General features: G+C 48.7%; 1 long non-coding RNA gene across 2 annotated transcripts; it reads left to right on the top strand.

Annotated features, from left to right (window-relative positions):
* The first annotated feature begins 658 nt into the window (after positions 1-658).
* LOC127487532 (uncharacterized) lies at positions 659-22463 on the top strand. Of its 2 annotated transcripts, none has more exons than XR_016224651.1 (3): positions 659-1056; positions 2295-2472; positions 21317-21912. It is a non-coding gene; the product is annotated as an uncharacterized LOC127487532 (long non-coding RNA). The 2 variants fall into 2 exon arrangements; XR_016224652.1 differs by lacking the exon at positions 21317-21912 and adding an exon at positions 22183-22463 and having other exon boundaries at positions 691-1056.
* The last annotated feature ends 330 nt before the right edge of the window (positions 22464-22793 follow it).

The raw sequence follows: 22793 nt of genomic DNA, 5'->3' as shown, positions 1-22793 counted from the left end.
ACGGAGGAGGAGGAGGGGAGAGCAGGGAGGCCTGCCCGGGAGAACGCCGCTCCGGGAAAGAGCTGCGAGTACCCTGGGCGCCGCCTCGGCGGGGGCGCTGCCGACCCCCGGCCCCAGAGCAGTCAAGGGAGGAGGCGCTGTCTGGTTTACCGCGAGGTGGGGCCAGAGGTTCCGGCCCTCTCCATCCCCGCCACGCCTGGGCCTCCTCTGGGGGCGCCACCTGTGCGACCCGGGCCTTACCGGGGAGTCCCAGGCCAGGCCCAGCCCCGAGGCGCGGTAGCGGAACCCCCAGGGCCCCAGCGCCAGGAGCCGGGCTGCCTGTGGTCGCGCCGCTTGGTCGCCACGTGGCTTTAGACAAGGAAAATGGGATAGCAGCTCCCACCTCGCATGGCTATCGCAGGGCTATTACGTTGCCCAGGACAGGACCTGGCAGGATTGCCACGGCTATTATGGGCTTAGCAGAACCTGGAGAACTGACGATGGGTCTGGGGCCCGGCCGCCGCCGCCCAACCCGGCCTCCAAGCGGGCTCAAGCGCTGCGAGCCGCAGCCGGCCCCGCCCCTCCGCGCGCAGGCTGCGCTCCACGTGCTGCGTGTTTACCCACGTGATGCAGCCCCGCCCCCGAAAGGCTCCACCCCCGGCCCGCCCCCTCCGCCGGCGTCACGGCGGCGGTCCGGCTGCCACCTGGCCCTGGCTACACATGGGGCTGCGCCGCGCTGAGCTGAGAGAGCACGGCCTCATGTCGCCCCGACGTCCGCCTGGGCGACTGGAGCTGGCCGCTCACTCCCCAGGCGGGCCAGGGCAAGAAAGGCTTTGCTTGGAGACCCGCTGCTCCGGAGCGCGACCCAGTCAGGCCCAGCGCAGGGCCGCTTGGGGGCGCGCACCATGGAAGGGGCGTGGCCAGAACAGCTGTGGGCGTGGCCGGGCGTGCGCAGGCTCTCCAGCGGCTTCCCCGGCCACCGATTCAGCCACGTGTTCCGTGGTGGCTGGGAGCAGGTGCGCGGGCCGTCTGGGGCTGGCCTTGGCTCTGCCAGACAACCGGATGAAACTCGAAAAGGTACGCGCCCAGATTCCTCGGCAGAGCCACTGCCTCGGCCTTGGTCCTTGCCTTCTGTCTTCCTGGGGCCACCCTCCTGCTGTCTCACGTCCCAGGTTCCTGCTGCCCAGGGCTCAGGCCTCGGGAGCTCTGGATTCCGGGCTTCTGGAACATATCTATCCTTTTAAAAAATTTTAAAAAAGATTTTAAAGGATTTATTTATTTATTTAAAAGGCGAATCAGAGAGAGAGACAGAGATCTTTGGTTTAACTTAGGTGTACCAGGGACTTTCCTAAGTGCTTTGTGAGCATTAACTACATCTGAATCCTTAGCCTCCCGCCCAGACTACTCGCGCTCAGAGCACCATTTTTTTTTTTTTAAGATTCATTTATTTAAAATGCAGAATGACAGAGAGAAGGAGAGACAGAGGGAGAAAGAGATATTTTGTCCACTGGTTCACTCCACAAATGGCCTCAAGGGCCAGAACAAGGCCACGACCAAGCCAGGAGCCAGGAACTCCATCTTGGTCGCCCGTGTGGGTGGCAGGGGCCCAGCATCTGCTGCCTTGCCAGGCACATTAGAAGGAAGCTGGATCAGACGTGGAGCAGGCAGGACTTGAACCTGTGTGGCAGGTGGCAGCTTAACCCGTGGGCCGCAAAGTGTGCCCCAAGGCACTGAGTTCTTACATCCACCCTCTTTCAGAAGGCCTCCCCGAACCCGCCTGCGTGAGGTGCAGTCCCTCTTCCTTCATCTTTGCAGTGAGGGATGTGCTGGCTCCACTAGCCCCAAACAGGACTTCAGTCTTTCGTTGTTTAAATTGTTTTCTAGTTTATTTATTTGAAAGGGGGCGAGAGAGAGAGAGAGAAACTCCTTATCTCCAAATGTCCCCAACAGCTGGGGCTTGGACCAAGCTGAAGCCAGGACTCAGGAACTCAATCTGGGTCTCCCCTTAGGAAACCAAGGGCTTCGCTGGCCCCCTGCTGCCTCCCAGGGTGCGCATTAGCTGCAAGCTTGAACCCAGACACTCCCATATGGTAGGAGGGTGTCCCCAGCGGCGCCTTCACTGTGACACCAAACGTCAGCCAGGGCTTCCGTGTTGACCCCTCGGTGTCCTCAGCCCCGAATCCCATGCGTCCTGCCCCCCTCCACCATGATTCTCTGCTATACTCATCTCCGTGCCTGGAAAAGCCGCAGCATGCCTTGCCTGGGCTCAGTCCGGATCCGTTGTCCTCCTCCTGTCTTTTCTCCCACAACGGCAGGGATCTTTTGTAAGCGTTAGTCTGAAACCTGAACCTCTTCAGCTTGGCCAACAGCAGAAAGAAGAGAGGGGTAGATGCCTTTGGGCCCTGCCCCTGTGAACACAGAGCTTGAAAGTCCTGGCCAGTGCCAGAGGTGAGAAACCGACCGAGGCAAGGAGTGGAAGCAAAAGGCAATGTGGTAAGACAGTGTGGCTTATTTTATTTAAGATTTATTTATTTATTTGAAAGTCAAAGTTACACAGAGAGAAGGAGAGGCAGAGAGAGAGAGAGAGAGAGAGACAGAGAGACAGGTCTATCCACTGGTTCACTACCCGGTTGGCTGCAATGGCCGGAGCTGAGCTGATCCAAAGCCAGGAACCAGGAGCTTCCTCTGGGTCTCCCACGCAGGTGCAGGGACCCAAGGACTTGGGCCATCTTCTACTGTTATCCTAGGCCATAGCAGAGAGCTGGATCAGAAGTGGAGCAGCCAGGACTTGAACGGGCGCCCATATGGGATGCCGGTGCTGCAGGCAGTGGCTTTACCTGCTATGCCACAGTGCTGGTCCCGTCACACGATGTAGTTTGTTAAGATCAGAGCATAAGGGCTGGCTTTGTAGCGCAGCAGGTTAAGCTGCTGAATGTGATGCTGGCGTCCTGTATGAGTGCCACTTCAAGTCCCTCCCAGCTGCTCCTCTGCGATACAATTTCCTGCTAATGTGCCTGCAAAGGCGGAGGATGACCCAAGTGCCTGGGCTCCTGCTATCTGCACGGAAGACCAGAATGGGGTTCCTGGCTCTTGGCTTTGGCCTGGCGTAGCCCCAGATGTTACAGCCATGTGGGGAGTGAACCATGCATGGTCACTCTGTCTTTCAAATAAAATAAATAAATCTGTAAACACAAAGCAAAACATTTGGCAGACAAACTGACTTAATGAAAAAGTTGAACAGGCGGTTTAAGATTAAGAATATGGGGCTGGCCCTGTGGCATGGTGGGCTAAGCCTCTGCCTGTGGGGTTGGCATTCCATATGGTGCCGGTTTGTGTCCTGGCTGTTCCACTTCTTATCCAGCTCTCTGCTTATGCATGTGGATAAGCAGTGGAAGGTGGCCCAAGTGCCTGGGCCCCTGCTCCCAGTTGGGAGATCCAAGAGAAATTCCTGGATTGTGGCTTCAGTATGGCCCAGCGGTGGTCATTGTGACCATTTGGGGAGTGAACCAGTGGATGGAAGACCCTTCTCTCTGTCTCTTCATCTCCCTGTCTGTAACTCTGCTCTGCAAATAAATAAATATTTTTTTTAAAAAAAAAAGAAGATGAAAAGGGGCCAGTGCTGTGGTGCAGTGGGTTAACACCATGGCCTGAGGCTCTGGCGTCCCATATGGGTGCCGGTTCGAGACCTGGTTGCTCCACTTCCAATCCAGCTCTGCTGTGGCCTGGGAAAGCAGTAGAAGATGGCCCAAGTCCTTGGGCCCCTGCACCCACGTGGGAGACCTGAAAGAAGCTCCTGGCTCTTGTCTTTGGATTGGCGCAGCTCCTACCATTGCGGCCAATTGGGGAGTGAACCAGCGAATGGAAGACCTCTGTCTCTGCCTCTCCTCTCTCTCTGTGTAACTCTGACTTTCAAATAAATAAATCTTTAAAAAAAAAAAAAAGATGAGAATATAAAGTTAATAATAGATTCTTTTGCAGTAACAATGCATTTCTTAGGAATGTAATAAAAAGATATCCTGTACAATCCTGAAGTATTATGCATTAACCTAATGAAAAATACCCAAGTGTTTTTTTTATTAAAATATTTATTTTATTTATTTGAAAGACAGAGTTACAGAGAGGTAGAAAAAGAGAGAGGTCTTCCATCTGCTGGTTCACTCCCTAGGTGGCCGCAACAGCAGGAGCTATTCTGATCCAAAGCCAGGAACCAGGAGCTTCTTCCGGGTTTCCTACACAGGTACAGAGGCCCAAGGACTTGGGCCATCTTCTGCTTTCCCAGGCCATAGCAGAGAGCTGGATCGTAAGTGGAGCAGCCGGGACTATATGGGATGCCAGCACTTCAGGCCAGGGCTTTAACTTGCTGCACCACAGCGCAGGCCCCTACACAAGATCTTTAAGAAGAAAATTTAAAATTCTAATGCATCGATTTAAAAACACCTGATTTTTTTTTTTTTTTTAAAGAGAGAGATCTTCCATCTGCTGGTTCACTCCCCAGATGGCAGCAATCACTGGGGTTAGGCCAGGCCATAGCCAGGAGCCAGGAGCCTCATCTGGGTGTCTCACATGGGCGAGGGCCCAAACAATTGGTCCATTTTCTGCTGCTTTCCCAGGCGCATTAGCAGGGAGCTGGATCAGAAGTGGAGCAGCGGAACCGCATTGCAGGCGGTCGCTTTATACTCTATACCACAACTCCAGCACCAAGACCTGGGATAATGTCTTAACTTTAAATAAATTTAAGTTTTCTACCAAATAATCTGTATAGTTAATTCAATTCTGCTAAAAATTCTAGCCTAACGTTACTGGAACTTGAAAAGTAAATTCTGGGGCTGGTGCTGTGGCATAGCGGGTGGAGCTGCTACCTGCAGCACCAGCATCCCATATGGGTGCTGGTTCGAGTTCCGGCTGCTCCTCTTCTGATCCAGCTCCCTGCTGGTGCACCTGGGGAAGCAGCAGAGGATGGCCCACCCGACTGACCCACCTCAGGAAGCCCGATGGTGTCTGGTGCTAGGAGAGACTGTTAGTGTGTCAGCAGGTGTAGCAAAACTGCTCACATGCACACCTAGGGCTAACTGGGGTAAGCAGTGCAGCAGAGACGTCAGGAGGCGTGCACTGTTGGGTCAGCCTCCACTTGCGTGGCCCTGTGAGGCCCATGGCACCTCCTTGTCTCACCCTGGGCCCAGCCCTGCACCTGGGGCAGCAGCAGTTCCAGTGTTGGGTTTACTCCTGGAGCGGCTGCTCAGAGGCCTCCAGTGGTACTTAGGAGCACAGAGTTGTGGGTGTCTCCTGCAGTGGGCCTCGTCCCGTAGAGTTTGGTGAATGAAGACAGCGATGGGGGCTTTCATGGGGGACAAAATTGTTCAGTTCTTGACCTTTGGGGGGGGACTTGGGGAAGCTGGTGAATGAAAGCTGAGAGCAAAAGGCAGTCTGATTCTCCTCTGCTTTCTCAGGAATGAGACCAAAGATGGTATCTGTGTCTGCCTTTGGGAGGGTTTTATGGGTTTCTGCATTTTTTTTTTTTAAAGATTTCCTTATTTACTTATTTGAAAGGCAGACTCAGAGAGAATGTATCTCCCATCTGCTTGTTCACTGCCTAAATGCCCACAACAGCCAGGGCTGGGCCAGGCTGAAAGCAGCAGCCAGGAGCTCCATCTGGGTCTCCCATGTGGGTGCAGGGTCCAAGGACTTGGGTCATCACTGCTGCTTTCTCAGGCGCTGGGTCGGTAGTGGAGCAGCCAGGATTTGAACTGGCGCCCCCATGGGATGCCACATGCCAGCCCTGGTCTCTGAGCTCTTGTCACTGATTCCCCTGCTCCTGCCCTCAGGAAGTGACTTTGGACTTGACTGGGGAGAGAGTAGGTCAGTAGCTGGGCTAGGGTCGTCTGCACAGGTTAGGTGTGTTTGTACTACACCTGTAAGGAATCAGGGATCAGAGGGCTCGAGATCAAAGCAGACAGGACTTAGAGGGCAGAGCCTTGGCCTTGGAGTGTACACACCTATGTCCTAGACCCTTTTCTACTTCTAGAGATGTGAGCTTGGGCAGGAGACCCTGCCACATAAGTCTTGGTTTTCTTCCCAATGAGTGGGGAATAAAGATGAAGCCTAACTCAGGGGGTTGGAGTCAAGGGGAAGAAGATATTCGAAACCAGTTCTCTCCCTTCTTCCCTCTCTCTCTGTCTCTTTTTAAAAAAGATTTATTTATTAATTATTTGAAGGCAGAGTTACAGAGAGACAGAGGTAGAGACAGAGAGGTCTTCCATTCACTGGTTCACTCCCCAAATGGCCACAACAGCCAGAGCTGTGCCCATCTGAAGCCAGGATCTAGGAGCCTCTTCCAGGTCTCCCACGAGGGTGCAGGGGCCCAAGGACACTGACAGGTGGACATTCTCATTCCTTGTTTTTTTTTGTGTGTGTTTTTTTCCCCCACACACTCCTTATTACCAGAGTGTGGAGACCCCTCAAAAGCCGAGAAGCAGAGCACGTATTAGAGCCGGTTAACTCGAGTCCCGGTCCCATGTGGCTTCAGGATGAGGCTGCCCTTGGAGCTGTGGGAGCGACGAAGCAGCCCTTGGGGAGGGAGGGAGAGAGGTGGAGCAGGGACCATAGGATGGTTCATTTCCCCAGTCGACCTGACCAGGCTAAGGGATGCCCACACAGCTCAGTGTGTCTGTGAGGGTCCCTGCATTTGGAGTCAGCCCGTCACCCAACCTGGGTGAATGTTGTGCAACCCGCCGACGGCTCAGACAGAGCCGAAAGTCTTGCCGGGAGAGTGCCTGCCCCCCTGAGCAGGCTCGCGCAGCTACCGCCACCTTTGGAGGCGGTTGGAGCGTCTGGATCTCTGCTTGCAGACAAGGACCCAGAGCTGCGCCCCTGGCTCCCTGCCCCTGGGGACCCTGAGATGTCCTGGCTCTCCAGCTTGCCGACCGCAGCCTGGGGGACTTGGGGCCTCGGTAGACAGGTGAGCCAGTTCCGGTGACGCATCCCCGCATGTCCCACTGGCTCTGTTTTCTGGAGAACTGGAATGCGCAGGGTGGCTCCTTCTGCTCATCCAGAATTCTGACAGTTCTCACTTCAGTTACATTGATTTATATTTAAAAGGGAGTATTGCAATGATAATAATAGTAGCAGTCACAGGCTGAGCATCCAGGGCGGATGTCTGCTGCTTCTGCCTTCACCCTTCCCTGTCTCCCCTTTCTCACCCCCATTCTCAGACTGTAGGCTTTGTGTTGGGTTGGGCACAGACCAGCACGGTCATTTATGGGGCCCGGAGCAAGACGGAAGTGTCATGGCCTGTTCAGAAGTTACTGAGGGGCGGGTGTCGTGGCACAGCTGGTTAGACCGCTCAGGACGCCTGCAGCTCCCATCAGAAAGCCAGATCAAGTCATAGCCACTCTGCTTCCCATCCAGCTCTCTGCTAATGTGCCTGGGAGGGCAGCAGACGGTGACCCAAGTGCTTGGGGCCCTGCCATGTACTTAGGAGGGCAGCATAGAGTTTGAGGCTCCTGGCTTTGGCCTGGCCCAGCCCTGGCCATTGTTGGCATTTGGGGAATGAACAAGTAGATAAGATATCGGGCTCTCTCTCGCGCTCTCTCTCTCTCTCTCCTCCTCTTTGTCTCTCTGCCTTTCAAATAAATCAGTCTTTTAGCAATTACTAAGAATTTCAAGGGGCAGCCTTTTGGCACAGCACTTAGGGTGCTGCTCAGGACACCAGCATCCCACACTGGAATGCTTGGCTTTGTACCCTGGGGCTGCTTCCAGTTCCGGCCTCCTGCTAACGTGCGCCCCAGGAGGCAGCAGGTGGTGGCTCATTGTGTGGGCTTCTGCTGCCCACGTGGGAGTTGTGGTGGCTGAGTTCTGGGCTCCTGGCTTTGGTCTGGCCCAGATCTGGCTGTTGCAGGCATTTGGGGAGTGAACCAGCAGATGGAAGGTTGTCTGTCTCTGTTTCTCTGCTTTTAAAATGAATAAAAGAATAGATTGAACTGAAAAAAAAGGAAAAAGGAGTTTCAGGATTGTGACAGCAGAACTTTAAATCAGGATCCTGTGAGGCTGCCTAGGCTGCGCCGCCATGAAACCAGTGCCGGGTGGGGCCAAACCCAGGCTTGGCCAGTGGGGCGTGGAACTTCCCCCCGAGAAAGGCTCTGACTTCCTGGGACTGCCCCCTGTGGCGGGCCCTGGCTGGGAAGACGCAGTCCAGTGGGTGGGCTTCTGAGACCCTTGAGCTACAGCCCTCAGCAACGCAGGCCAGTGTACTGCATCTGCACATGAGTGTCGGAGGCCCAGCCGGGAATCGTGACTCCTAGAGCCTTTCATTCTGTCTTCTGCATTGGTTCACTGAGTGGTCGTCATACAGCACGTAGGTGACACTTGAGCGCATCTGGCATTGTCGCATAGGCTGGAATTGCCTCCCCAGGGCTTGTGTATTACAGAATACTTCCATGGACAAGTGTGGTTGTGCAGGGGGGTAAGCCTGTGTTACGCATCCCACATTGCAATGCTGGTTTGAGTTCCAGCTGCTCTGCTTCCGAAAATCCAGCTTCCTGCTAACGTGCCTGGGAAGGCAGCAGAAGATGGCCCGAGTGCTTGGACCCCTTCACTCATGTGAGAGACCAGGATGGAGTTCCGGGCTCCTGGCTTCAACCTGACCAAGCTATTTAGGGAGTGAGCCAGCAGGTGGATGACCTCTCCTTCTGCCTTTCAGAAACAATCCTTAAAAAGAAAAATTACCTCTGTGATGAGGACCACAGGGATGGGAGTAGAGAGATGTGGGTGGAGGGTCAGACATCCCTAGGAAATGTTCAGTGTCGGCAACTGGCATTTGTCCAGCACCCTCATGTCGCAAATGGGGAAACTGAGGCCCAGAGAAGGAAAATTGCTTACTCCAGATCACTCAGCAAGCTAGCGCAGAGCAGATGATGCCTGGGACCCGGTCTTTAGTGTTTGGATGCTCGTTTGGGGCAGCCTTCGCCATGCTCTTGTGAGCTTCCATGACACTACGTGTAGAACAGCCCTGGCTCCGGTTAGGACTGCACGCCCCAGTGACTGCAGCAGACAGAAGCCTGGGGATGCATCCCCCTCTCTGTGCTGCCCTTCACAGCCCGTCCCTCAGGACCCGGGTGCAAGGCTGTCCCCGTCCTCCCAGCTCAGCGACACGCTCAGCTCCCTGCAGCCTTTGCACAGAGCGCCGTGGTATCCACCTGCTGAGCGTTTAGTTTACACTATAACAAGCTCTTATGTGGTTATTGCTGCTGAGGTTTTCTCTCTCCATTTTTAAGTTTATTTATTTTAAAAATTCAAGCCACACGTACACTTTAAAATTTCTGGGTTATAATTTATAAAAAGATATACTCATTTCAAGTAAGGTTTGTTTTTTTTTTTTTTTAATCTATTGTAGTTATTTGAAAGACAGAGTTAGAAAGAGGGAGAGAGAGGGGGAGATCTTCCTTCTGTTGGTTCATTCCCCAAACTACCACAATGGACAATCAGTGCTGGGCCAGGCTGGAACCAAGAACCAGGAATTCTCTATGGTTCTCCCATGTGGGTGTGTTACCGGAAAAATTGCAGGGTTCTTGTCTTCCCACAAGAAAGAACTCAGGCGTGAGACAGAGAGTAGTGGGAGATAAAATAGCAAGGTTTATTAGGGAAGGGACATCTGTAAGGATGGAAGGGCACCTCTCCAGACAGGACCTGGGAAAGAGTGCAGGGCCGGGGTGGGGGGCGGGAGGAGGGGAGGAAGGAGCAAGGTTACATGGTTGAGTGGAGAGAGTACACCTGGCCAGACCAGGCGGGCTGCTCAGCAGAGAGGCAGAGGGCTGAGCTAGGCGGTGTGTGTGTGTGTGGTGGTGGTGGTGGTGGTGGTGGTGGTGAAGGAGATGGGTCTTGCTTCCCCACCTCTGCTCCTCTTGGAACAAAGGACTTTTTGGATGTAAATAGAAAAACTTCTGAGTTTTGCCCTGAAGGTATCAGACAGGAGGAAGCCTGGCTGGTGCCATCCTGAGTTTAGAGGAAGGGTGAGCAAGACCCCTGGAGAATGGGGATCTGGAGCAGGGTGTTTGAAATGCAGATACTGGGCTGCACCTGGGAGATTGTGGAAGATTTGTCAGGCAGAAGGGGCGGGGACCTCCACCTGGCAGGTTATCAGGTAGAAGGGGGCAGGGCAGGATGCGAATACCAGGCTGCCCCTGAAACATTGTCAGGATGACTTTGAGATGCCGATGCATATGCTGGACTTAGATGTCTTCTCTTTAGGCCTTTATGTCACACACACATAAGCTCATAACTGACTTCCTACCTAACAGGTGCAGGAACCCAAGCAGTTGGGCCATCCTCTGCTGGTTTCCCAGGCACATTAGCAAGGAGCTGGATCAGAAGTGGAGCAGCCGGGTCATGAATCAGCTCTCTGTTAAGGGGTCCAGCACTGCAGGCCACAGCTTAACATGCTATGCCACAACACCAGCCCTCAAGTCAGTTTTCAGAAGATCCAGGTGTGGGCATTTGGCACGGTGGTTAAGTTTGTGCTTGGGATGTCCACGTCTCGTATCAGGAATGCCGGTTCCAGTCCCAACTGCTTCACTTCTGATGTAGTTGTCTACCTGTGTATCCGGCTAATGTGTATCCTGAGAGGTCAGCAGATCCTTGCTCAAGTACTTGGGCCCCGTCACACGTGCGGGAGACTCCTGGCTCCTGATTTTGGGCTGGCCCAGCCCTGGCTGCTGCAGGCATTCGGGGAGTGAACCGGTAGGTGGAGATCTCTGTCTGTTTGTCTCTCTGCCTTTCAAATACAATGAAAATAGACCCCAGAATAACCACTGCCACAGTTGAGATACAGAGCATGTCAGTCACCCCTCCCCCAGATTTCCCTTGTGCTCCTTTGTGGTCAGGCCCCCTCCCCCCACCAGCCCCAGGCAAACACTGGTTCACCATCCTACCATACTTCGCTTTGGCTTCTCCAGGTTCCTGTAAATGGAATCCTACTGGACCTATTGTGCCTGGCTTCTTTTCTCTGGGAATAAAGTCTGAGATTTGTCGGGGCTGTCATGTGTCTACTGGATTCTCCGTTTGGAGGGAGTGTTGTTCTTAGTTCTGGGACACATTTATCTGTCCAATTGTTGACTGATATTTAGGTAGTTTCCAGTATGGTGTGATTGTGAATAAAGCCACCATGAACAGTCATTGGAAGACGTCATGTTGGCATATGTTTTACACCTGGAAATTTCTGGAACAGGATTACTGGGTCACATAAGTGTTTGTGTATTGGGCATCCTGTTTTCTGAAGTAGTTGTACCATTTGACACCCCCACCAGCAGCGTGAGCATCCATCCGCTCCCATCCTCCCTGCTTGCCATTCGGCCAGTGTCTTTGTCATTGTAGCTGTCCTAGTGAGTGTGCAGTAATTCCCCAGGGTGGGTTTACCTTGGATGTCCTTGAGCAAAATATCTTGGCTTTTTTTTTTTTTTTTTTTAACCGAAAGACAGAGATGTCCCATTCTTGAGCTCACTCCCCAAATGCCTGCAACAGCCAAGGCTGAGCTGGGTTGAAGCCAAGCGCTGGGGGCTCTCTCTGGGTCTCCCAAGCCCGTGAATCATCCCTGCTGCCTCCCAGGGTGGGCGTTAGCTGGAGTGGGGAGTCGAGCAGGGGCTGGAACCTAGGCCCTCTGAAGCAGAATGCTGGCGTCCCCAGCAGTGGCTGAACTGTGCCGGCTGCCTGCCCCTGTTGCTAAGTGTGTATCTTCTGTGAACTGACTCTTCAAAGCGTTGTCCTGTTTTGTTTGGAGAGACAGACAGACGGAGCTCCTATCTCATGGTTCTTTCCCTCAGTGCCCACAAAAACCTGAATTAGACCAAAGTCAGGTGCCAGGAACTCAATCCTGATCTACAGGGGTCACAAGAACACGAATTATTTGAGGCATCACCACGGGCTCCCAGGTGTGCATTAGCAGGAAGCTGGAATGGAGTGTAGAGTCAGGACGTGAGCCCCAGGCGCTCTGACATGGGGTATGGGCATCTAATGGTTTCTTAACAGCTAACTCAAAAGTCCACCCGCCCACTTTTTTTTTTTTAATTATTTTTATTTGACAGGTAGAGTTATAGACAGTGAGAGAGAGAGAGAGAGAGAAAGAGAGAAAGGTCTGCCTTCTGTTGGTTCACTTCCCTAATGGCCACCACGGCCAGTGCTGTGCTGATCCGAAACCAGGAGCCAGGTGCTTCCTCCCGGTCTCCCATGCAGGTGCAGGGCCCAAGCACTTGGGCCATCCTCCGCTGCACTCCTGGGCCACAGCAGAGAGCTGGACTGGAAGAGGAGCAACTGGGACTAGTACCCGGGTTCCCAACCAGGACTAGAACCTGGTGTGCTGGCGCCGCAGGTGGAGGATTATCCAAGTGAGCCAGGGTAGTAGCCCTCCTGCCAACTTTTCAATTGGTTGTTGATCTTCCTTGTTTTTGAGATGGATACCAGGGATGCTGTCCTTTAGCAAGTAGATGTATTGACATTATTTTCTCTCAGTCTGTGGCTTGCCTTTTTATTTTCCTAAGTCTTGAACAGCAGGCTTTACTTCTTTATGAAATCTAAATTTAGGGGCTAGAGCTGTGGTGTAGGTTAAGGCTCTGCCTACAATGTCAGCATGTCAGCATTCCATGTGGGCGCTGGTTTGAGTCCCAGCTGCTCTACTTCCTGTCCAGCTCCCTGCTAATGCATTCTGGGAAAGCAGCGCAAGATGGCCTAAATGCTTGGGCCCCTGCAACCATGTGGGAGACGCAGAAGCTCCTGGCTTTGGCCTGGCCCAGCCCTGACCATTGTGACCATCTGGGGAGTGAACCAGGGCATAGAGGACCTTTCTTTCTGTTTGTAATTCTACCTTTCAAATACATAAATAAATTCTTAAAAAGAAAAGATTTATTTATTTATTTGAAAAACAGAAATAGAGAGAAGGAGGTGGATTCTGGCACCGCAGGCGGAGGCTTAGCCTACTACACCATAGCGCCAGCCCCATAAATAAATCTTAAAAAAAAAAAAAAGGATTCTAAATTTATCATTTTTTTCTTTAATGGTTTGTGCTGTTTTGGTTTATTTAGAAAATCTTTGACTAATCCAAAATCACAAATGCTTTCCTCTTATAGTTTGATAGATAGTTTTATCTTTTATGTTTAGGTCTGTGGACTCCTTTGAGTTAAAATTTTATACTTGGGACTGGTGCTGTGGCGTAGCGGGTAAAGCCACCGCCTGCAGTGCCAGCATCCCATTTGGGTGCCGGTTTGGGTCCTGGCTGCTCCATTTCCAATCCAGCTCTCTGCTGTGTCCTGGGAAAGCAGTAGAAGATGGCCCACGCCTTTGGGCCCCTGCACCCATGTGGGAGACCCGGAAGAAGCTCCTGGCTCCTTGCTTTAGATCGGTGCAGCTCTGACTGTTGCAGCCATTTGGGGAGTGAACCAGCGGATGGAAGACCTCTCTCTCTCTCTCTCTGCCTCTGCCTCTCCTTCTCTCTCTGTGTAACTCTGACTTTCAAATAAATCTTTAAAAAAATAAAATTTTGTACTCTATTCTGTACTCTGTTCCATTGTGTATTAATATACTATTTTGATATTTCTAGATATTATATTTATATACTGTTTTGGTTACTTCAGAATTATAATTAGTCTTTTTATGCTGAGATTTAAAAAAATTTATTTAAGATATACAAGCTTTATGTTTTTCCTTTGTACAGATTTAAGAACATAGTGATACTTGCCACCCTGCCATCCCTCCCATTCATGCTCCAACCCTTCTTTCTCTTCCCTCTCCTATTCCCACTCTTAACTTTTTTTTGAATGTATAACTATTTATGTTTTCTGTAAATACAACTTTAGGAATATAGTGATTCTTCCCCCCCATACCCACCCTGTCACCCACATTTCCACCCCTCTTTCTCCTCCCTCTTCTAAGATTTTTTTTTACTAAGATCTATTTTCAGTTAACTTTATGCACATACGATTAACTCTATAATAAAGTAAAGAGTTCCACAAATTGTATGTGAAAAAAAAACTGTTCCTCAACAGTCAAGACAAGAGCTGTTCAAAGTCATTACATCTCGAAGTGTTATTTTCACTTCTATAGATTACCTTTTAGTTAGGTACTCTGCTGTTATCACAGATCAGGGAGAACATATGGTATTTGTCCTTTTGGGACTGGCTTATTTCACTAAATATGATGTCCAGTTTCATCCATTTTGTTGCAAATGACAAGATTTCATGTTTTTTCACCACTGTATAGTATTCCATGGTGTACATATCCCATAGTTTCTTTATCCAGTCTTCAGTTGATGAGTGATGGTATTTGTGTTGATTCCATATCTTAGCTATTGTGAATTGAGCTGTGATAAACATGGAGGTGCAGATAGCTCTTTTATTTGCTGATTTCATTCCCTTTGGTAAATTCCCAGGAGTGGGATGACTGGATCATATGGTAGGTCTATATTTGGATTTCTGAGGTATCTCCAAACTGTCTTCCATAGTGGCTATACCAGTTTGCATTCCCACCAACAGTGGGTTAGGGTACCCTTTTCCCCCATACCCTCACTAGCATTTGTTGTTTGTTGATTTCTGTATGTGAGCCATTCTAACGGGGATGAGGTGAAACCTCATTGTGGTTTTGATTTGCATTTCCCTGATGGCTAGTGATCCTGAACGTTTTTTCATGTGTCTGTTGGCCATTTGGATTTCCGCTTTTGAAAAATGCTGTTTAAGTCCTTTGCCCATTTTTTTTTTTAAGATTTATTTTTATTTATTTGATAGAGTTACAGAGAGAGGTCTTCCACCCACTGGTTCATTCCTCAAATGGCTGCAGTGGCCAGAGTAGAGCTGAGCTGATCTGAAGCCAGGAGCCAGGAGCTTCTTCCAGGTCTCCCACATGGGTGCAGAGGCCCAAGGACTTGGACCATCTTCTACTGCTTTCCTAGGTGCATTAGCAGGGAGCTGGATTGGAAGTGAAGCAGCCGAGACTGGAACCAGCGCCCATATGGGATGCCGGTACTGCAGGCGGAAGCTTTACCTGCTATGCACCAGCACTGGCCCCGAATCTCTCCATTTCTTCTAGGTTTCCTCAGTTGTTGGCATACAGTTCTTTGTAGTAATTTCTGATGATTCTTATTTCTGTGGTGTCTGTAGTTAAATTTCCTTTTTCATCTCTAATTTTATTGATTTGGGTCTTCTCCCTCTTTTTATGCTTAGTGGGGTAAATGGTATATCAATTTTCTTTATTTTTTCAAAAAAACAGCTCTTTGTTTTGCTGATCTTTTGTATTTTTTTTTGTTTCAATTTTATTTCTTCTCTAATTTTAACTATTTATTTTCTCCTACTAGTTTTTGGTTTGGTTTGCTGTTGTTTTTGTAGGTCCCTGAGATGCATTGATAGCTCATGTATTTGGTGCCTTTCCAATTTCTTGATATAGGCACCAGCTGCTATAAACTTTCCTCTTAACACTGCCTTTGCAGTATCCCATAAGTTTTGATATGTTGTATTGTGATCTTCATTCGTTTCCAGACATTTTTTTATTTCTTTAATGACCCACTTTTCATTCAGGAGCATGCTGTTCAGTCTCCATGTATTTGTTTATGTTCTAGAGATTCTTGAGTTGTTGACTTCCAGCTTCATTCCATTGTGGTCGGAGAAGATGCATGGTATGATTTTGATTTTTTTGAATTTGCTGAGACTTGCTTTATGGCCTAGGATGTAGTCAATCCTGGAGAAAGTTCCATGCACTGCTGAGAAGAATGTGTGGTCTGCATCTGTAGGATGTAAAGTTCTGTAGATACCTGTTAGGTCCATTTGGTCGATAGTGTTGATTAACTCTGTTGTTTCCTTGTTGATTTTCTGTCTGATCTGTCCATTGCTGAAAGTGGAGTATTGAAGTCCCCCATTACTATTGTATTGGACTCTGTCTCTCTCTTTAGATCCATTAACATTTCTTTTAAATAGCCAGGTGACCTGTAATTAGGTGCATATACGTTTATAATAGTCATATCTTCCTGTTAAATTGATCCCTTATCATTACATAGTGCCCTTCTGTGTCTCTTTTAACAGTCTTTGTGGTAAAGTCTATTTTGTCAGATATTAGGATGGCTATACCAGCTCTTTTTTGGTTTCTGTTAGCATGGAATATCTTTTCCAACCTTTCACTTTTCAGTCTGCATGTTTGTTGGTGAAATGTGTTTTTTGTAGGAAGCAAATAACGGGTTTTATTTTTGAATCCATTGAGTCAGTCTGTGTCTTTTAACTGGAGAGTTGAGGCCATTTACCTCCAAGGTGACTACTGGTAAGTAACAACCTGACTTGGCCCTGCCATTTTTCCATAAATATTCCTATTGTTTCCTTTGGATTTCCTTTCTACTTTCTACTGGGAGATTTTCTGCCTTCACCTTCTTTCATAGTGAGGACTTTGTGTGTTTCTAAGTGTAGCACATCTTTAAGCATCTTTTGTAGGGCTGGACAAGTGCTGACAAATTCTTTCCATTCCTGTTTGTTATGGAAGGTCTTTATTTCACCTTCATTCATAAATGAGAGCTTTGTAGGGTACAGTATTCTGGGTTGACAATTTTTTTCTCTTAACACTTGGAATAAATCTCACCTTTCTCTCCTAACCTGTGGGGTTTCTGATGAATAGTCAGCTGTGAGTCTAATTGGAGATCCTCTGAAAGTAATCTGGTGTTTCTCTCCTGCTCATTTTAAAATCTTTTCTTTATGTTTTACTGTGGAGAGTTTGACTATAGTGTGTCATGGTGAAGATCTATTCTGGTCACGTCTGTTAGAGTTCTATGTGTTTCCTGTATTTAGATGTCCCTTTCTCTCTCCAAATTAGGAAAGAGTTCTGTTATTATTTCACTAAAAAAAGCCTTCTAATTCATTCTCTATTTCCATGCCTTCAGGAAAACCTAAGACCCATATGTTGGGTCATTTGATAGTACCCCATATGTCTCCAACACTTTTTTTTTTTCAGTTTTCTAATTTCTTCTTTTTTTTTTGATCTGATTGTAAAATTTTCAGAGATTTATCTTCTAACTCAGTTATTCTTTCTTCTGCCTCATCAAGTCTGTTCTTAAGGCTTCCCACCATATTTTTATTTGTTCTATTGAATTCTTCATTTCCAACATTTCATTTTGATTTCCCTTGAAATCTCAATTTTGTGGGAAAACTTTCATTCATGTCATGTACAGATTTCTTTAGTTCATGAATTTGCTTCTGATCTCTTCTAAGTAATCCTAAGTAATCAGTTTTTTGAATTCCATTTCTGTCATTCCGTCAGTCTCTTCATCCTCACATTCTAGTATTGAAGTGTTGTGTTCTTCTGTGGCATCATGTTGCCTTCCTTGTTTCTTGAATTGCTGTGTTTATTATTAGGTATTTGTGGTGATATTTGTTGGCTTTTTTTTTTTTTTTGTATATTTGGGATTTTTCACATATTTTTTTTTTTATTTTTTTATTTTTTTTTTTTGACAGGCAGAGTGGACAGTGAGAGAGAGAGACAGAGAGAAAGGTCTTCCTTTGCCGTTGGTTCACCCTCCAATGGCCGCCGCGGCCGGCGCGCTGCGGCCGGCGCACCGCGCTGATCCGATGGCAGGAGCCAGGAGCCAGGTGCTTTTCCTGGTCTCCCATGGGGTGCAGGGCCCAAGCACCTGGGCCATCCTCCACTGCACTCCCTGGCCACAGCAGAGGGCTGGCCTGGAAGAGGGACAACCGGGACAGAATCCGGCGCCCCGACCGGGACTAGAACCCGGTGTGCCGGCGCCGCAAGGCGGAGGATTAGCCCAGTGAGCCGCGGCGCCGGCCGGATTTTTCACATAGACGGTCACCTGTGAGCGGTCAGTCTGAGCCTTCCTTCCTGATCTGTTTGCGTGTCTCTTTCGCTGTCTGATTTCCTTGGTCTGGACTTCTAGGACAGTGCTGAGTATGAGTGGAGAGGGAAGCCCATCGTCTTTGCCTGACCTTAGGACACCATCCTCTCTTACCCTCAATGGTGATATTGGACGTCGGCTTTCCAAAGATGCATTTTTATCAGGTTGAGGATGTTTTTTCTTTAGCCACAAATACATGTTGAATTTTCCAAGAGCCTTTTCTGTATCCATTAACATCATGAGATACTTCTGTTATTGAGTAATGAGGTTGACTATCTTGATTTATCATTTATTTATTTATTTGACAGGTAGAGTTATAGACAGAGAGAGACAGAGAGAAAAGTCTTCCTTCTGTTGGTTCACTCCCCAAATGGCCGCTACGGCTGGCACTGCACCGATCTGAAGCCAGGAGGCAGGTGCTTCTTCCTGGTCTCCCATGCAGGTGCAGGGGCCCAAACACTTGGGCCATCCTCCACTGCTTTCCCGGGCCACAGCAGAGAGCTGGACTGGAAGAGGAGCAGCCAGGACTAGAACTTGGCACCCATATGCGATGCCGGCACCTCAGGCGGAGGATTAACCAAGTGAGCCATGGCGCCGGCCCCGATTTATCAATTTTGATCAGACCTATCCCTGTGTTGTGATAAAGCCTACTTTTACATATTTCTAGATTTGATTTGTTAAAATTTTGTTGAGCTTTTGTACCTGTGTTTCAAGTTATATTGGTCTGTGTTATATTTTTTTTTTCTTGTAATGTTTCTATCCTGTACTACTGGCCTCATAAAGTGACTTGGAGGTACTGCTTCCTACTCTGTGTTTGCAAAGAGTTTCTGTGGGCTTGGTATTATAGTTCCTTTTTAAATGTCTGACAAAATTCACTAGTGAAGCTCCCTGAGCCTTGAGTTTTCTTTGTAGGAAGAATAATTTGAATCCAATTTTAAAATAGATACAGTACTGCTTAGAATTTCTGTGTCTTGGGGCCAGCACTGTGGCATAGTGGGTAAAGCCACTGTCTGCAGTGCCACCATCCCATAGAGGTGCCAGTTCAAGTTCTGGCTGCTCTATTTCCCATCCAGCTCCCTGCTACTGTGCCTGGGAAAGCGGTGGAAGATGGCCCAAGGGATTGGGCCCCTATACCCATGTGGGAGACTTGAAAGAAGCTTCTGGCTCCTGGTTTGGGCCTGGCCCGGCCACTGTGGCCATTTGGGGAGTGAATCAGCAGATGGAAGACCTCTGTCTCTCTGTATCTGCCTGTCTGTCACTCTGCCTTTCCAATAAATAAATAAATCTTAAAAAAAAAATAGAATTTCGGTGTCTTCTCTATTTGGAAGGCAGAGTTGTAGAGAGAGCGAGTGAGCGAGCGGGAGGTTCATGGAGCTCTTTGCCCCTTTCCCCACCCTGTCCTCTGCATCTCTTCCATGCGCCGTTCATCCGTGTCGTGTTTCCTGCTTTAGGGAGTACAGTGTTTTCCGAGTTCTGTGGGCTGCTGGCGTGAGTTACTTAGCCTGAAGGGAGGGGTCATGGAAGTCTCCATTTTTAAAATAGAAGTGCGCTTGCTACTGTCATCTGCAGCGGGGAGGGGCCGGGCCCAGGCCTTGGGGTTTGGCGCTGCTTCCAGATCGACAGCGCCAGGATTGGAGTGAGTTAGCTCGTCCCCTCTGAGTTGTCCCACTGGTGTGTGGGGAGAGCTCACATCTGGTTTCAAAGGTGTGTTGTGGAAAACGCTTTGTTATTCCTTAAAGAACTAATTTTTTGATCAGTGTATCTAAAATTGTATCATATTTGCACCTCTTCAAAGAAGGCCCAATTTCAAATATTTAAAGTTTTCATTTTCTTTCATATCTTACTTGTTTTAGGTTAAGTTTTTTTTTTTTTTTTTTAATTTTTTGACAGGCAGAGCAGACAGTGAGAGAGAGAGAGAGAGAGAAAGGTCTTCCTTTGCTGTTGGTTCACCCTCCAATGGCTGCCGCAGCCAGTGCACTGCGGCCGGTGCACTGCGGCCGGCGCACCGCGCTGATCCAATGGCAGGAGCCAAGTGCTTCTCCTGGTCTCCCATGGGGTGCAGGGCCCAAGCACTTTGGACAGGCAGAGTTAGACAGTGAGAGAGAGAGAGACAGAGAGAAAGGTCTACCTTCCATTGGTTCACTCCCCAAATGGCCTCAACAGCCAGCGCTGCACCGATCCGAAGCCAGGAGCCAGGTGCACTCCCAGGCCACAGCAGAGAGCTGGCCTGGAAGAGGGGCAACCGGGACAGAATCTGGCACCCCCACCGGGACTAGAACCCGGTGTGCCGGCGCCACAAGGCAGAGGATTAGCCTAGTGAGGCACGGCGCCAGCCTTAGGTTAAGTTTTAAACTTTATAAATGGGCCAGCGTCGTGGCTCACTAGGCTAATTCTCTGCCTGCGGCGCTGGTACCCGGGTTCTAGTCCCGGTTGGGGCACCGGATTCTGTCCTGGCTGCTCCTCTTCCAGTCCAGCTCTCTGCTGTGGCCCGGGAAGGCAGTGGAGGATGGCCCAAGTGCTTGGGCCCTGCACCTGCATGGGAGACCAGGAGGAGGCACCTGGCTCCTGGCTTCGGATCGGTGCAGCGCTGGCTGTTGAGGCCATTTGGGGAGTGAACCAATGGAAGGTAGACCTTTCTCTCTGTCTCTCTCTCTCTCACTGTCTAACTCTGCCTGTCCAAAAAAAAAAAAAAACCTTTATAAATGGCTTTAGGCCTTGATTTCTATTACGATCTTTTTAAAACGACGTATTTATTTATTATTTGAAGGGCAGAGGGACAGATTTTACATCTGCTTGCTTACTCCTCAGATGGCTACAAAGATTTATTTATTTATTTGAAAGACACCATGACAGGGGGCAGAGAAAGTTCGTTCATTCACTGGTTCACTGCCCAAATGACGCTTATGGCCCAGGATCGGCCAGGACGAAGCCAGGAGCCCAGAGCTCTATCCAGGTCTCTCATGTGGGTGGCAGGGGCCTGAATACGTGGGCCATCCTGCACTGCCTTCTCAGGCACACTGCCAGGGAGCTGGATTGGAAGCAAATCAGCACTCTATTACAGGATGCCGGCATTGGAGGTGGCAGCTTAGTTCACTGAGCCACAATGCCAGTCCCTACTCTGAGCATTTAAGGTTATGAATTTCCTTTGAAATACTGAGTTGACTGCATCCTACAAATTTTAGTATGTTCTGTTTTCATTTTCATTCATTTCAAAGTATTTTTCACTCTTATGATTCCTACTTGATCTATCACAAGTTTGCTGTTTAACTTCATTAGAAATATGTTATTTAGTTACCAAACTGGGAGATTTTCCAGATATGTTTTTGTCACTGAATTCCAAGTTAACGAACATTTCTGCATGCAACTGAATGAAACGTGTAGGGTGCAGTGTTCTGTAAATGCCAACTAGTTCAGTTGTTGGATGGTTTTGTTCAAGTCTTTTATGATCTTAATTTCTGCTTGTTCTATCAATTACTGAAAAAGGAGGATTGACACCTCCACCCTAAATGTGGAGCTCCTAAATGAAGCACTGAACGAAGCTCCTAAATGAAGCTAAAGGGGCACCCTGAATGAAGACGCTCCTGGCTCCTGGCTTTGGATCTGCTCGGCTCCAGCCATTGCGGCCATTTGGAGAGTGAGCCAGTGGATGGAAGACCTCTCCTTCTGTGTCTCTATCTCTGTAACTCTGTCTTTCAATAAATAAAATAAATCTTTAAAAAAGCTTTCTTGGGGCGGGCACTGTGGCATAGTGGGTAAAGCCACTGTCTGCAGTGCCGGCATCCCATATGGGCGCCAGTTTGTGTCCTGGCTGCTCCACTTCTGATCAAGCTCTCTGCTATGACCTGGGAAAGCAGTAGAAGATGGCCCAAGTCCTTGGATCCCTGCACCTGCATGGGAGACCCGGAAGAAGCTCCTGGCTCCTGGCTTCGGATCAGCACAGCTCTGGCCGTTGCAGCCAACTGGGGAGTGAACCAGCAGATGGAAGACTTCTCTCTCTCTCTCTCTCTCTCTGCCTCTCCTTCTGTCTTTGTGTAACTCTGACCTTCAAATAAATAAAGAAATATTAAAAAAATAAAAAAGCTTTCTTAACAATAAGTGTTTTTATTGTTTCTCTTTTTCTGTCTTTGTACTTTTAACAGTTATAATTAACATGTTTTTTCCTAGATAATAATTATTTTGATTTTGCTTTTTGTCATATCTGTCTCTGCTTTTTAATTAGAAAGTTTAGACCAATTACATTTAGTGTAATTACTGGCGAGTTGAATTGAAATTTACCAATTTTTCTGTTTGTTTTGTTTGTTCCATCAGTTTTGGGTTTCTTACTTCTCTTTTCCTTTTTCTCCATTGAGGAAAAAACATTTGATCTTCACTGTTGGGTCATGGTTTCTCATCTGCATGGGACAGGCAGTTTTGGATTTTGTCCTGGAAATTGTGATGAAATATTGCGGAGACTCTGGATTCTTTGTTTCTGCTGAAGAGCACTGATTGCCTGCCACTCCCCCTTTCATAAGGTATAATGAACAAATACTGTATATATTTGCAGTATACAAAATAATGTTTTAGAATATGTATACATTGTAAAACGCACGCTTAAGATGATTAAATCAAGCTAACGCATTCATCACCTCATCTGTTATGTCTGTGTGTGGGTGAGAATTTTTACTTAGATCACTTAGCAGTTTTTAAGCGTGAAGAATATTGATTTTTGTTCAATAAAGTTGTTTTCAACCCGTACACTGTCTCCTGCAGAGCACAGTGGTTGAAATCTCAGCTGAGTGTTCTTTGCCTCAGCCTTGCTGTTAGGCGACTGTCTTACTTGTATATGGTTCTACAGTCAGCAAGAGCTTTGGGCATTTGGTGCTCGGATTGCGGGGCTCCCCTTCAAAGACCCCCCACCCCCCACCTGTTTTTAACTTCTCCAGTCACTTACTTTGCGGCTGTAATTCCCTGCACTTTAAGC

Source organism: Oryctolagus cuniculus, chromosome 18, assembly GCF_051225735.1.
Source record: "Oryctolagus cuniculus isolate XC-2025 breed Fujian yellow rabbit chromosome 18, ASM5122573v1, whole genome shotgun sequence".
Taxonomy (NCBI): Eukaryota; Metazoa; Chordata; class Mammalia; order Lagomorpha; family Leporidae; genus Oryctolagus; species Oryctolagus cuniculus.
This window is presented reverse-complemented; position numbering and strand designations above follow the sequence as displayed.